The sequence below is a fragment of the Pagrus pagrus genome (genome assembly GCF_965226575.1).
Source record: "Pagrus pagrus genome assembly, contig: HAP1_SCAFFOLD_45, whole genome shotgun sequence".
NCBI lineage: Eukaryota > Metazoa > Chordata > Actinopteri > Spariformes > Sparidae > Pagrus > Pagrus pagrus.
The window spans coordinates 348,197-365,120 of record NW_028175418.1 but is presented as its reverse complement, the minus strand read 5'-3'; the positions used below and the strand labels follow the sequence as shown (position 1 = coordinate 365,120).

The window sequence follows — 16,924 nt, the reverse complement described above, 5'->3', positions numbered from 1 at the left end:
TTAGAAAAAGACAAACCAAACCAGATTACCCTGAATTGTTTACGGACAATGGCATAACAATTACTGATAGGAATGAAGTGGTTGACAAATTTAACAGTTTTTTTGTTAATGGATGGGTCCTAATCTGGCCAAAGAAATAAATCCGAGAAGAAATGTGTTGAGGAAAAATGTGTGGAGAGAAATCCAAATTCAGTCATATTGGGAACTGAAAAGTAAGGAAATTATTGATATTGTAAATAAGTGTATAAGTAAAACGTCAAAAGATTAGAATGATATCGATATGAGTCTTCTAAAGAAAATAATAAATGGAATTGTGGGTCTGTTAACACATATATGTAATTTATCATTCATAACGGGAACATTTCCAGATAAAATTAAAGTTGCTAAAGTAATTGTATAAAGATGGTGATAAACACCTTTTCACCAACTATAGACCTGTATCCTTGCTTTCTCAGTTCTCAAAAATTATTGAAAAACTTTTTGTTACAAGACTGGATAATTTCATTAAAAAAAATAATATATTCATGGACAGTCAGTATGGGTTCAGATCAGGCAGATTAACTTCTATATATTTGTTGACCTAAAAAAAGCATTCGACACAATTGATCATGGGATGCTACTTAAAAAACTGGAGAGGTATGGCATCAGAGGGGTTGCATTGGATTGGATAAAGAGTTACATTAAAAACAGGCTTCAATTTGTGCAGATGGGTCTTCACAAGTCAAAGAACCTGAACATTACCTGTGGTGTCCCACAGGGGTCAGTCTTGGGGCCGAAGCTAGTTATTTTGTACATTAATGACATTTGTGGAGTTTCAAATGTACTGAAGTTTGTTGTCTTTGCGGATGACACAAATATTTTTTGTTCTGGGGAAGACTTGCAGCAGCTCTTGGAAGTGGTCACGGAAGAAATGTATAAATTAAAAAGTTGGTTTGATATAAATAAATTATCATTGAACCCAGGGCCGCCCCTGGCAAAATTGGGGCCCTAAGCAGAATTTTATTTTGAGGCCCCCCCCCCCTTTACAAAATGACTGTATCACGGAATGCCATTTAGGTTTACAACCTTTTATAAGTAGGAACAAATCAAATGAACAGCCTCTTTCAACAATGGAACAAGCCTTTTACAGATGCAGGCTGCTTCAGTAGACATGGTGCCTGATGGCCCTTGTGACATACTGGGTGCTGGCTCCGTGTCACCCTTAGTAACAAACTTCAGCATTGACCCTGTTATGACAAGAAATCCACCATACAAGCAGATTATTAATTTTTGTTTTGGTCTTAATGGTAAATTACACAATGAAATTAATGTAAATACTAGCCTCACAAAGATTAAAATGCAATTAATGCAAATACGACTACAGCTAATAATATTCATTATGATTTGATTTGATGATATTTCTATATCTAAATATTTTTAAATACTTATTTTTACATTTAGTGCTTAGGTTCTATATTCCTACACTGCTGTTTGCTGCTGTAACGCTTTACATTTCTCCATTGTGGGTCAAGGATTATCTTAATTTTTCTTATCTAATCTTATATGACTGTTATAAATTAAATTCACCAAGAGATGGCGACATTTTACCTCCATAAAAATAGCCCAAAACTTCTATTGATAGCATAGATTGATAGGCTATAAACCTGAGCCAACATACGACCACCAACTGGTCAATTAACCGCTCCTTTTTCAACAGAGCTGAATGTATATGCAGTTAACAAGACATTCAATAAATGATAATCAGGGCCGCTGGAAAATTTGATCTCCAGTCCACATCTAGACAGAATTATCCTCTCTTCTGTCTCATGATTAGCATGCTAGCAGCTGGGGTGTTTATGCCACGAAGTTTTCTTTTTTATTTCAACAACATACCCACCTTCAAGTGAAGCACGAGCCTCCTCTTGTTTAGACTTTGTCTTTCTTTTGCTTGCTCCCGATTCATATTGCCGTTGGGAGGCCATCTCTCCACCTGCATCCAACTGCCTGTCGGCGCATCTGACCGCTGATTGGTCAGATGCTGCGTGCTGTCAATCATTGCGGCAACGTGTGCGGCGTCAGATTACTCGTCTCTTTTTTTTTCTCTCCTGCCTTTGGCTGACTTGGTGCTCTAAGCGTGCCTCACGGCAGCGATGCGCATCCTTTGCGCATTTGCGGAGAATGCGTCCCCTTGTGCAAAATGGGGCCCCCCACGGATCGTGGGGCCCTACGCACAGCGCGTGTTCTGCGTCTAAGGAGGGGCAGCGCTGATTGAACCTGAACAAAACTAAATTTATAAATTTTGGACATCGTAAAATGAATGAAGATGTTCACGTAGAAATGAATAATGTTGCAATAGAAAGAGTTTATGAAAACAAATTTTGGAGTGTTTTAATTTTTAATTTATTAATTTAGTTTTGCTGGAAGGCCCACATTAAGTATCTGTGTACTAAGATGGCAAAGAGCATTGGAGTGCTGAGTACATGTAGATATATCTTGAATCAAGCAACACTACACTTTCTGTACTGTGCACTCATTACAATATCTTTTTTTTTTTTTTTATTATTATATCTTTATTTGGAATGGACATAAATACACCAGCATATCAACATTGGTAAGAGTGAAAACAAGTGTCCTTCCGGTTTTGTTTGTTTGAGTCCAGGAAAAACGCATCACCAGCCGTCCAGGCATGCGAGTCCAAAAAAGGTATAGTCATGGGTCGTGGATTAAATTACGTTCGGCCTTTGTAGTACCCACTTTCCTCTAATAACTTAAATTACACAGCAATTGTAATGGAATAATATCAGTGGATACAGGTTATCCTCTTAAAAGACAGTACTGATAATTTGCGTGAGGTACACAAAGCCAGATGAGATTTACATGCTCACTTAGAGAGAACTCTGGTACAACTTACTTGTAGATCTCATCTCTCATCTCACAGTTTAAATGGAACTATGTACAGGAACCAGGGTGGTCGCCCGCTGCTGCTGTCATAGAAATAATTAACAATAACCAGTCAGAAATTAAGTAAGTAATCTAGGAAGTAATATTACCAGTGAGATCAAATGAAATCTGCTCTCGTGGGGGTTATGAATGAAATCCAGTTGTTCCAGATTTGGTAAAATTTGTCCTTTTGGATTCTTAATTGATAGCTCAATTTTTCCATCCTAAATATCTCTAGGGTAATTCCAATCCAATCATCCAGGGTAGGCTGAATCGGGCTTAACCATCTCCTTGTAATTGTTTTCTTACTAGCCACCAAAAGTAATTGCAGCAGCTTTATCTCGGTCCTGCATTTCAAAAAAGAGACAAGACCCAGGTACAGAACATCAAAAACCAGAGGTATTTGAGTGTTAAAAAACGTGCTTAAGGAAGCCTGGATACCCCTCCAGAAATCATTTAACTTGGGACAATCCCAGAAGATATGATAGTGGTTAGCAACAGTTGAACCACATTGTCTCCAGCATGCCATATGTGTGGAAAAATTCTGATTCACGTTCTGTAAGGTCGGTCAATTTACATTCATAAGCAATATATGATCGTAATTGCAGGTATCTATGAAATTTGTTTCGTGCCAAGCCGTGATTATCCCGCAAGGTCTCAAAGCTGTGCACAGGCTTTCTTCGAGTAAGTGAAAGGAGTGTTGTGAGACCATACAATGTCCATGATTTAAAACTAGAGTTGTGCCTATTGGGAATAAAATCTGAGTCATAGGCAAACCATCTGAAAATTCTCAACATTCTATGCATCTCACAAATATTAATTACCTTCTGCCAGACTCTGAGTGTGTGGGATACCCAGGGGTTCGCCGACTTTTCCAAATGAGACGTTAGACCTTATCCGCTATTACACATATTACCATATCTGATCTATTGTGTTGAAATCTGGGGTAATACTTACAAGAGTACCTTAAAAAGGATATGCACATTGCAAAAAAGAGCAGTAAGGATAATAAATCATGCTGGGTATCTTGATCATACGAATCCTCTATTTTTTAAATTACAGACTTTGAAATTTATGGACTTGGTGAAAGTTAGAACAGCAATAATAATGTTTAAAGCAAGAAATAATGCACTGCCTGAAAACATTTAAAAAAATGTTTCAAGATAGAGAAGGTAAATATCATCTAAGAGGAAAATTAAATTTTAAAAAACCTTGTGTACGTACTGCTTTTAAAAGCATGTGCATATCAGTCTATGGGGTAACATTGTGGAATGGTCTTGAAGAAGAAATCAAAGTACTAGCTCTATACAGTTTAAAAACAGATACAAGAAAGCAATTCTTGACAAATATAATAAAAAATAAGACCTCAAAACTATCTATTTTCTGGATGTAATTATTCTATTACATTTCTGTTCCTTATACGAAGCAATATGTATAATATAAATATAACTAATTGCAATCACGGCTGGGTTATGGAATACAGTACTTCACTTTGGTGGTATATGGGGAGTGACTGGGGAATTAACTTTTTCGAGTTTAGGATATTGTAGGAGGCTAGTTTAAGTATGCCTTGATTTTTTGTTAATTGTTTTGTTGTATTTATCATTTTGTCATTACTTTGTATTTTACTTTTATATATTTCTTTTTTGTTGTATTTATTTTATGATGTGAGGAAGTTGTGAAGAAGGGACAGGACTAAATAAGCTTTCTGCTTCCTCCTGTTCCCTCTCGAACAGATTATTTTGTTTGTCTGACATATCATTTTGATGGCTACTTGTTGTTCAAGATAAAATGAAGAATAAAGAATGAATTGTGATTTTGGGCTATATAAATAAAATTTGATTTGATTTGATTTGATAAACCCCCCCCCACTCCCTGTTTACTACGCACAAGTTTATCTAGAGGCTGCTCTTTTAATGGTTGAAGATGGCCACCCTGTTCGGAGATAACAAAGTGCCTAACCTGGAGGTATTTGAAATAATGGGTGTGGAGTAGTCCATACTGAGATGAGAGCTCTTCAAAAGTCTGAAGGGTTCCATCTTTGAACAAATTCCCAAAAGTTGTAATACCTCTTGTAAACCATAGGTTTGTAATACCATCTCTAAGGGCTTTAGGTAAAGAGGGATTGGAGTGGAAAGGGGATTTGTCATAAATAGGTTGAATACAGCCCGTTTTCTTCCAAATTTGCTGCCATATCTTATAAGTATGGACAATAACTGGGTTTGTTGTTGTAACCAAAAGAGAGCTAAGCGAGCTGTTATATTGAACTGATTCCAGTTTGAACTCTGTTAAATGGTTCTGTTCAATTTGTTTCCACTTAGGTGAATGGGATTTGCACTGTTTGCCAGACCCACATTGCTGTAATTTGTGCTGCCCAATAGAAATGCTCAAAATTGGGGACTTTTCAGTCCACCTTTTTCTAGAGGGTTTTGCAATATTAACATCTTTATCCTGGGTGGTTTGTTTCTCCATATAAACTGTGTGATGCAAAGGTTGAGTTGTTGAAAAAATTGCTTTGGGACCAGAACTGGTAACATCTGGAAACCTGTACGCCTACAGGTGAGAGATTGACCATTTGGTGACCTGGTGCAGCCAGAACAACCTGGAGCTTAATGCTCTAAAGACAGTGGAGATAGTAGTGGACTTCAGAAAGAACCCAGCCCCACCCGCCTCCTTCAACCTGTGTGGCTCCCCAGTCAACTCTGTGGAGTCCTGCCGTTTCCTGGGCACCATTATCACCCAGGACCTAAAATGGGAGCCGAACATCAGATCCCTCACCATAAAAGCCTGGAATGGGAAATTGCATTACTATACCATTTTTATTCATTATGTCGTCTTACATTGTCTTCACTGTGTTCTTCCCACATCCTCGAATGTTTGTACTGTCAGCACAAAGAGAGATATGTGCTTCTTGTTATGGGAACGGAGCCTGGTACAGACATGAGAAGGACACAGGGCATTCCTTTCCTTTAACAAAAAGGGTTCTCAACTGTCTCATCTTGTTCTTCTTTCTGCAGACCGCATGCCACTCTGTTGATTGATGAACCTTTTTTATAAAGAATAAAATCCTTAAAAGACAACTGGTATTTCTTACAAGTTTGTTTCAGATATCTCACAAATAAGACAAATTTCCACAACAATTTGGTGTCAGAAGTGGGATTCCTTGTGTGACAGGATCTGGAGCCTGCAGCGGACTGTGACCGGCCAGCCTGGAGGAAAACTTCGTCCAGCCTCTACCTCGAGAAAAAATCTTAAGAGACGAGAGGACTGACCGCTGCGGCCCCGGACCGTCATCACTGGAATCCTTATTGAGGGAAAAAGGACCACGTTGCTTAACAAACGGTGAGATACTGAAAGAAACGAAACTTCTTTAAGAGGGAAAATAAATGAATAAATAATTATAATTATGTTTTGGAAAAAAAAAAAAAAAATTAAGTAAATTAGTAATTTTTGCTGGATTTCTGTTGATCATTGTGATAGTTGGGCGACTCGAACCAATTCAGGGCAGAGTAATACCGGGTTCTGGGAACACCGGCGCTAATAGGAAGAAAAGGTGTTTATCCTATTAAGCTGTTTTACCGCTGGATTGGGGGCCAAATCAGGGCCGAGTGAAACCAAGCAGAGACAAGGGGTCTCTTAAGGTTATCACCGCTGGTTGGCTGCTTTTTTTCAGAATTTGTAGCGTAATTAAACTGAATTCATGGTAATGACCGGGTCTTAAGGATAAATATAAAGTGCACTGGGACAAGTGACAAGTAGAACAATGGGAGGCAAATCCAGCAAAAAAACAGGAAGCTGGCGTAGGACCAGACCTGGCTGCCCCAAACATAAATTACATAAAGGTTAATGATGGTAATGAGGCTATAGAGCCTTTACATGTCTGGGTGAGAGAGTTTGGTTTTCCCTGCGGAGGGACATTCAGCATGAGACAGCTGAATCTGTTGGAGGAGAAGATTAATTTTAGAATAAAAGAGATAAAAGCAAAAAGAAAAGTGTCACATAAAAAAACTTGGGGAGGTTGAAAGGCATTTGAAAGCCTTTAGGATGTGGAAAGTGGATGCAGGGAGAGACGTAAATGTGCTAGTCAAAATGAGAAGGAAAAGAAGAGTGCAAGTGATGAGAAAAGAACAGAGTTGTCTTCTCAGAATCGGGTTTCTTCTCTGTATCCCCCACTTCCAGGTCCTATGCCTCAGTGTCTCAGAGTGGACTATGACCTCGACGCGTCCCTCCTGTTCAACCCATAGCACCGCCGAGACCACCACCGCCACTACGGTCTCCAGCACCACCGCCATACCCGGACGACCAGAAACCGTCATCGTCTGCTTCCCAACCAGATATGAGCGCAGCGGGACACAAACAAGGGGATGCGAAGCTCAGTGCCAACAAAGGACAGCTAACCAAAACCACATCTGTTGCTGCAAACTTTGGAGAACATTCCCCTCTTACTCCTCGACCTTACACCAGAAGCAAGGCCAACAAGGAAGATAATACAGGAGCCACCGGCACCTATCCCATGGTGGAGGTGGCAGGAGCCCGGGGCGTCCAAATGGTTTTCCGCCCCAGGTCTGATACTGATGTGAAAGAGGCCATGGCACACCTGCCACAGCCGAGTACATGTGGAAAGAAATTTGATGAGGACTTAGAACTTTTCTGTCGAGAATTCAGCCCAACCCTTCCTGAACTGAAACGCCTGCTAATCCTGAAAATGGGAGCAGCAGATTGGTCAAAGCTTTCAGAAAAGTTTCCAAGTGGCGACACGTGCTGCTCACATCATGACTGGGACGACGTGGAAAATGAAGACTATAGACATGCTGTTACCGCGCTGTATACAGTAATTACAGCTGCCTTCCCACCTCGGATGAACTCTGCTAAGATCTCTGACTGCGTACAGGCGAAAGGTGAAACTGAGGCTGCATATCGAGGACGAGGTCACAGAGGATACGGTGACTGGAGACGCTCTTATTGTGATCCAGAAGTGTGTCTCCGATGTGAACAAAAAGGACATTGGGCCAAGGATTGCACCAAGACTCTAGCTGCGACCTCCAGCCAGGCGGACTGAGAGAAGGGAAGGGGGGTGCGGCCGGACAGCTCATTCTCTACTCTGACTCACCCGACGCATCTGGAGCCTGGTAACACACCCACATCGCACACTACAGATCACACGTTTGAATTGTTATGTGATGCAATAACCTTCCTTGAAACAAAATGTTCACCTCCAGCTGGTACATATGTGAAATATGAAAACAATGCCTTTAAGAAAATGCCAACATATTCTCTATCTGTGAATGACAGAATGGTTTCTTTCCTTGTTGTCTCTGGTGCCACACACTCAGTGATCAAAGGAAAGGAGTTTCTGAGCTCTCCTAAAATGTCAGTCTGCTTTGTCAACTCTGCAAGTGCTTCTGGTGTAGTAGTACGTGAACATTTTACTGTTCCTCTTAAATGTTCCGATGATAACAGCACCAACTTCAAACATGCATTTCTGTTGTCAGACTGCTGCCCTATAAATTTATTGGGCAGAGATCTCATGTGCAAACTGGGAATAACTCTTATTCCCACACCAGATGGTGTTCAAGTCATAAAACCTCATGAAAATGCACAGTTGTTTGTGAAATATTGCCCTGATCAGCTGTTGTATGCTTATCAGTGGAAGCTACCGTAGAGCGATATCTGCAGTCTATTTTTGGAAGAGGCCAGAAAACACACACCCCCTGGCCCACCACACACGCACGTGCAGTGCATGCCAAATGACTCACTTCAGTGTACATCTTTTGTTTCAGTGGGTCCAGATAGACAGTATGAAAAGAAATGGTATGATGACAAATACAAAAATGAACGGTTGTGTATCACACACCTATGTTGGACAGAAAACAAATGCATTGCATCTGTGCAACTTACACCCACTCAAAAACATCAGTACTATGTAAATAACTCTGCGCCGCACATTGCACTTGAAAAAGCAAACACTGATAAATGGGAGGATTTGGGTCTTTTTGCACGTGCATGTAGATCAACCACTAAGTGGGACCCCACAGATGACCCACATGTGTTTTACAATCCAAAACTGCATGCATTTAGAAAGGTTTTTCTGCAACCACTCACACACAACGAACAGTTCAGCTAGTTCCACCTATAACATCCTCGCACATTTTTCTGTCAGAGACTGAGGCTGCAGCCATCCCAGCCCTCCAGGAAGTCCTAAGACTCTGTGGGCTCGAGGAAAACATGATGTTGGTCTAATTAAAACAGCAGAACCAGTGGTGATCACCCCCAAATCTGATTACAGACCTTGCCAACACCTTGCCAAACCTGAGGCTATTGAAGGTTTTTGAGTCCCTGAAAAAGGCAGGAGTAATTGTGCCTTGTGACACTTCTCCTATGAGGACTCCTATTTTTTCCTGTGAAGAAAATAAGAGACAAAGGTCAACCAACTGAATGGCGTTTTGTACAAGACTTGCAAGTCGTAAATGATGCTGTACAGCCGAGAGCTCCTCAAGTTCCTAATCCTTACACAATTTTGTCACAAGTGGTTTTCGGTGGTGGACCCGGCCAATGCATTTTTCAGTGTTCCTGTTCATCCAGATAGTCAGTTCTGGTTTGCGAGTCCCGTACTGTTTACGACGCGTTGTGGAAAAGTCTAGAGCCTCTGGCTTTGTCCGAGGGCTCTGCACTTTTGCAGTATGTGGACGACCTTGTGATTTGTGCGCCAACAAAAGAACAATGCGAACGCGATACGATCCGACTCCTAAAACATGTCCGACAAAAGGTCACATTTTTGGGTCATGAGATTTCCAGCGACGGGAAATCCCTTTCACCCAATCGTGTTGAGGCAATTCAGAACATTCCCAGGCCTAGAACCAAAAAACAAGTTCTTTCGTTCCTGGGAATGTGTTCTATGCAGTGTTAGAAGCACCACTTGGTGCCACGGTGCATGGTAAAAGCCCACAATCACATGATTTAGTGACATGGACTCCTGAGGCTGAAAAGGCCTTCACTGACCTGAAACTAGCTCTACAGACAACACCTACTTTAGGGCGACCTGACCCGAGCAGACCATTCACACAGACTGTTGATGAGAGGAATGCATGTATGACATCAGTGCTGCTCCAAGATCATGGGGGGAAACTTAGACCTGTGGCTTATTTCTCTGCTAAACTCGACCCTGTAGCTGCTGGGTTGCCACGTTGTCTCCGGGCTGTAGCAGCAGCTGAGAAAGCTGTTATGGCTTCAAGGGATACTGTAGGTTATTCAGATCTGACTCTCCTTGTTCCTCATGCTGTTTCTCTAATTTTGCTTGAACAGAAAACCTCACATCTCTCCACAGCACGATGGCTAAGACACAATACTGTTTTGCTTGACATGCCTAACATCAAGATCAAAAGATGTACTGTTCTTAACCCTGCTACATTGCTTCCCATTCAGGGGGAGGGTGAAGATCACAACTGTGTTGCTGTGTTGGACGAGGTGTGCACCCATTGCACCGATTTGTCTGAAACTCCACTGATTAATCCTCACTTTGTTTTGTTTGTTGATGGCTCAGCATCCCGTAACCCAGAAACCGGTAAAAAAACAGGTTGGTTATGCTGTAGTCTCACTACATGAGACTTTGAAATCAGGTTCTTTGCCGCCTCACTACTCTGCTCAAGCTGCAGAGTTAGTTGCTCTCACAGAGACCTGTAAACTAGCAGAAGATAAATCAGTAACGATCTGGACCGATAGTCGTTATGCTTTAAGCGTTTTGCATGATTTTGGTGCTCTATGGAAGCACAGGAAATTCATAAAATCTGATGGAAAGCCTATTCTGAATGGTGACAAAGTTTCTGCATTATTGGATGCTGCGTTATTGCCCAGAGCCATTGCTGTGTGTAAATGTCAGGCTCACACTAACAACAGTGATTCAGTTTCTACAGGGGGGTATTTCAGAAAGCGGGTTTTGTGAAAACTCTGAGTTTGTTAACCCTGAGATGAGAGAAACTCTGAGTTTTTAGTTCCAGAAAGAGAGGTAACTTAAACTCTGAGTCTGTTACTGCGGTAACTGACTCTGTGAACATAACCTGCTCACTGGCAGGTTTACCTGAAGAAACCCTGAGTCTGACGGAGCTGTCTGACAGCAGCTGTCCTTTCCTTCAGTCCGATCATGTTGAAGCAGAAATAATTCACATAGTTTTACACCAGGAGGAGAATTTAGATTCATTTAGATGAGCTCTCACTCCCCGACGAGGACTGAACCGAACAGTAGACCGCTTCTCATCAGTCCGTCATTTATATTCTCCGGCCGCACAGCGAATATCAGGCTACACATCGCTGACGTGCTCTCAGATCTGAACAATCCTCTTTGTTTGTTTTTTTTGTTTGTTTGTTTTTAATCACTTCGCAGGTTAATCAATCACCTTCAGCAACCAGAAAAAGAGAAATAACTCACATTTCATTTGACTTTCTTTATTTCCCACAGATAGCTACAAAAGTAACCATCAGTAGAGCCTATTGTATTTTTTCCAACAACGTAATTTCAATGTCCGTGTTTCTAGTTTGCAGCCGCATTGAGTATAAGATTAAATGACTTCTAGTTAAATCTGTAGACAGTAGGCTACGTGTGTGTCTGACTCCAATGTTGGGTACTGGGGGAGAGTGACGCCCTCAGCCTCTGGTCACCCAGCGACCTGACTCAGGACCAGCTCCTCTGTCTCTGGCGGACGTGGTGGAGGTGAGCACCACTTCATGTTCATCTACTCAGCAGGATGTTAGGACACAGATGTGTGTTAAACAGCATCTGTTGGTGGTAAAAGCTACTACAAGTTAAAATATCCACTGAATAAACTTTTACTTTGTTTAATATGTGAAATAAAACCAAAGTGAGGAGCCATCGTGAGACTGTTTTTATATTTTCAGCCGATTTGAATTAAATAAAATAGCCTAAAATAAAATAAAACACTGAACAACATTCAACCACTTCCTCAAAGGCTAATATAAAAGAAAGTGATGTTAAATTCAAAATGAAAAGACGGCCGCATCTAAAACTCTGTCAGTGATTTTTATTACGGCTGCAGCCGTGTTACTTTTTTTCCCCACAGAAAATGTCTGCTTCCTGTTTTCTCCCCTGTTGCCATGGTGAATCACAGTATCGGAGCTCCATTGATGATGGCTTTTTACTAGTCGTCAGGCACGAGCTCAACTCAGAGTTAACGTACTCAGAGTCGACTTACCTAACTCAGATCAGCTATCCTGGAACTGAAAACTCAGAGTTTCACTTCACAGGGTAAGTCAACTCAGAGTTCAGGGATAGACTCAGAGTTTGTTGAACCTCCTTTCTGGAATACCACTCTGGAAATGCACGAGCAGATGCAGCTGCTAAAGCTGCTGCTGGAAAACATGGAGTAAGACACACCCACACCCTGCTTCACTCTGACCCTGAAAAACACACAGACACTAGTGCTTCCAACTCTGACACACACACACAGATATTAGCGCTTCTGCTGATGAAAAAGGAATCTGGCGATCACTCGACTGCACATACACTAACGGCATCTGGCACGGACCTGACAGTAAACCATGTTTACCAAAACACTTTTTTCCACATTTTGCCAAATTTGGGGGGGAATGGGGGAATGTTTGATCTGATAAAAAAACATTGGTTCACAAAAGGCTTTACAGCCTATTCTCAAAGATTTTGCCAATCCTGTCATATCTGCACTACACATAATGCAGGTAAAACTACACGACAGCCACAAGCAGCACATCCACAACCAGAGGGACCTTTTGAACATGTCATGATGGATTTCATTGAACTAACCCCAAGTGAAGGCAAGAAATATTGCCTTGTGATGGTTGACATGTTTTCCAAATGGGTTGAGGTGTTTCCCACCTCAAAGCAGGACAGCGCTGCTGTGGCCAAGGCCCTGATGACGTGTGTGATACCACGATGGGGTATCCCCAGGAAAATAAGTAGTGATAATGGTACACCATTTGTGAGTGAAGCTATTAAACAGCTAGGAGGTTTTCTTGGGATTGACTTGAGACAACACTGCTCCTACCATCCAGCGAGTGGGGGTGCAGTGGAAAGAGAAAATTGCACTTTGAAATCAAAACTTGCAAAGTGTTGTGAAGAAACAGGTCTCTCATGGACTAAAGCCCTGCCGATTGTGCTAATGTACATGAGAATGAGAAAAAGAGCGCGCGCAAATCTAAGTCCCTTTGAAATCCTCCTTGGCAGGCCTCCCGAACTGGGAGTAGGGCCTGTTAATAGACCACTCCCTGAGACCTGTTTCTATGAAAATGATATGTTGCAATATTGCCAGACGTTGTCCTCTGCTTTATCTCAAATCCACAGACTGGTAAAGGACGCCCTTCCTGCTCCGGCCAACCATCCTCTCCACAGCCTTACTCCAGGCGACTACATCGTGATTCGTGACCTCAGGCAAAAACACTGGAGGTCCAAAAAGTGGAGCGGCCCGTTCCAGGTCCTCCTCACCACCCACGCTGCCGTCAAAATCGCTGAGAGAGCCACCTGGGCACACGCCAGCCACTGCAGGAAGGTCCCAACTCCACAACACGCTGAGGACCAGGAGTGTTCATAACGCCAGGAAGAGAAGCAGACGGTCACAGTATTGACATACTGTGGGAGGAAACAACTTTCGGAGCGCCGATTGATCAAAGCACTGATTCACCTGTGTGCAACATGGAAAGACGTCAACGTCCGTGGCATCCATTCAGGCAGCCAGGCATGTGCGGTCTCCGAGGCACCTTGTGCTGTCTTGTGGGGATCGCTGTCATCATAGTGGTACCCATATTATGGCCTTCGACTCATCCCAGCAAAAGTGTCTCACAAAACACTGCCACTCACAACAACACTGCACTTCTACACAGAACCAAAAGACACCTGACCTCTGACCCCTATGGACCAGACAGGGCCCCTGAAGAATCTGTGGATGCAGTATGTCAATTATACTGCACGCACAATGACAAACTCATCATGCCTCATCTGTCAAGGCTACACAGCAAACCTGTCACTGGTCAGTCTGCCTGGAAATCCTCATTGTCGCACTGAACCCAAACCAAGAGTGGGTCCCTTTGTAGTGTGTCTGGTGGACTGTTTGCTCACTAGAATATCTACACAACCTCACTGGAGGTACAGCCACTCACTGTTCAAATCTTGCCCTCCGCTGCCCCGTTTCTCAGTTCCTTCACCACCATTACCAGTTGCAGGACAAGTTGAAGTAGCATCGGGTGCTACCTTTATTTGTTTCAACCGCACCTATGGCAGTATCAGTGTTGGACAGACACGTCTTAAATGTGCAAAAACTCATATCCTGTATCCTCCTGACAGCAGTAGGCAAAGAACTAATCGAGGATGGCTCTTATGGTCGGCGCTGGAAGCGTGATGCGTTTGACTATAAGATAGAGCCATACCCAGACATCTACTGGGATTGTGGTAGAATGCGAAAATCTCTACCTGCTAATTGGACTGGTTTGTGTGCAGTAACCATGTTTGCTTCGCAGGTACACCTGTGGCCGGTTGGAGAATACCATCACTCCCAAAATTACAGGGTGAAACGTTTCTCTAACCCACTTGGCAGTTTTGACAAAACAGTGTACATCGATGCTATAGGGGTGCCTTGTGGTGTCCCTGATGAATTCAAAGCTAGAAATCAGGTTCTTGCAGGCTTTGAAACAGCTTTTTGCTGGTGGTGTACACTGAATAAAAATGTGGACTGGATTAATTACATCTATTACAACCAACAGAGGTTCATAACTACACACATGATGCCCTCACTGGACTAGCTGAGCAGATGTCAGCAACATCTCTGATGTCTTGGCAAAACAGAATGGCGCTTGACATGCTGCTGGCTGACAAGGGGGGCGTCTGTGTAATGTTTGGTGACTCTTGCTGTACTTTCATTCCCAATAACACAGCCCCAGACGGATCTGTCGCCCAGGCTCTTGAGAGACTGAGGTCTCTTCGTGGAGAACTTTCTGGTATTAACAGCACCTTTGGCTGGTTTGATACAATGTTTGGTAAATGGAAAGCACTGATCTTGTCTCTGCTCACTGGGCTCATTGTAGCATTAACTCTCATGGGACCAGGGCCGCCCCTGGCCAAATTGGGGCCCTAAGCAGAGTTTTATTTTGAGGCCCCCCCCCCATTACAACATGACTCTTTCAGCAATGGAACAAGCCTTTTACAGATGCACACGTCTGCATTTTCTGGATGCAAAGTCATCAATGAGGTCATCATATGACAGCTGCTGTGCCACTTCTGAGTTGATGCTTATGATAGCCAGGCCACTAAAGCGTTCTTGCGCCATTGATGAGCTTCAGTTTTTGCTCAGCAAAGGCAACTGTAACAGGGAGAGTTCCTGCAATGGTGCTAGCCTCCTCACAAAGATTAAAATGCAATTAATGCAAATACGACTACAACTAATAATAATATGCATTATGATTTGATTTGATGATATTTCTATATTTAAATATTTTTTATATACTTATTTATACATTTAGTAATTAGGTTCTATATTCACACTGCTGTTTGCTGCTGCAACGCTTTAAATTTCTCCATTGTGGGTCAAATAAAGGATTATCTTAATTTATCTTATTTTATTTTATCTTATATGACTGTTATGAATTAAATTCACCAAGAGATGGCGATATTTTACCTCCATAAAAACAGCCCAAAACTTCTACTGATAGCATAGATTGATAGGCTATAAACCTGAGCCAACATACGACCACCAACTGGTCAATTAACCGCTCCTTTTTCAACAGAGGTGAATGTATATGCAGTTAACAAGACATTCAATAAATGATAATCAGGGCCGCTGGAAAATTTGATCTCCAGTCCACATCTAGACAGAATTATCCTCTCTTCTGTCTCATGATTAGCAGGCTAGCAGCTGGGGTGTTTATGCCACAAAGTTTGCTTTTTTATTTCAACAACATACCCACCTTCAAGTGAAGCACGAGCCTCCTCTTGTTTTCACTTTGTCTTTCTTTTGCTTGCTCCTGATTCATGTTGCCGTTTAGAGGCCATCTCTCCACCTGCATCCAACTGCCTGTTGGCGCATCTGACCGCTGATTGGTCAGATATTGCGTGCTGTCAGTTGTTGCGGCAACGTGTGCGGTGTCAGATTACTCGTCTCTTTTTTTTCTCTCCTGCCTCGGACTGACTTGGTGCTCTACGCGCGCCTCACGGCAGCGATGCGCATCCTTTGCGCATTTGCAGAGAAAGCGTCCCCTTGCGCAAAATGGGCCCCCCCCACGGATCGTGGGGCCCTACGCACAGCGCGTGTTCTGCGTTTAGGGAGGGGCAGCGCTGCATGGGACTGTGTGGTTGTTGCATCATTCCTTGCATTTTTTTTATTTTTTTATTTATTTAGCACAAACAATATCATATAAAGAAAAAAACCAACATGAACAATCAACATGACAGGGATGTGCAAAGGGGAGGTATGAAACCCAAAAGGGCTTATATGAAAACCTCACCCACATATTCAAAGATCAAATTTAATACAGTTTAAAAACAATAACATAGGAAAATAATTAAACAATAATGAAAAATAAGTAGAAAAGTAAGTGATTAAACAGTAAATGTAAGGATTATAAGGGGAAAAAATACATACATAAATGAATAATACAAAACAGAAATAATGAATGAGATGATAAGGAAAGAATAAGAAGTGTGAGAGAGAGAGAGAGAGACGAAGGAAAATCATGACAATAATTGTCTTATGTTTGATGGTACATGGTTTGACTGATTAGGTACTTTTTGACGATAAATGAATAATTTTTTTCAGATAGTCGGGTAGCTGATTCCAGAGACGTAATTGCATTAGAGTCTTAATTGTTGGAGCCATAGATAGGTCCATCTCAACGTCAACTGGAATGGCATCACTTGAACCACCTCCATATTCAGAAGATAATTCCCTTGATCTGTTCCCTCACCCTGGTTGGTCCCCTCCTCCTTATCCTGACTCTGACGATGAAGACGTGTAAGGTGTGGTGAGTTGAAAGA

General features: G+C 42.1%; 1 long non-coding RNA gene across 1 annotated transcript; it reads left to right on the top strand.

The window, feature by feature from the left end:
• Positions 1 to 4,008: 4,008 nt before the first annotated feature.
• On the top strand, positions 4,009 to 14,236 carry LOC311253791. The gene is made up of 3 exons (XR_014621905.1): positions 4,009 to 6,002; positions 6,094 to 8,048; positions 13,247 to 14,236. It is a non-coding gene; the product is annotated as an uncharacterized lncRNA (long non-coding RNA).
• The last annotated feature ends 2,688 nt before the right edge of the window (positions 14,237 to 16,924 follow it).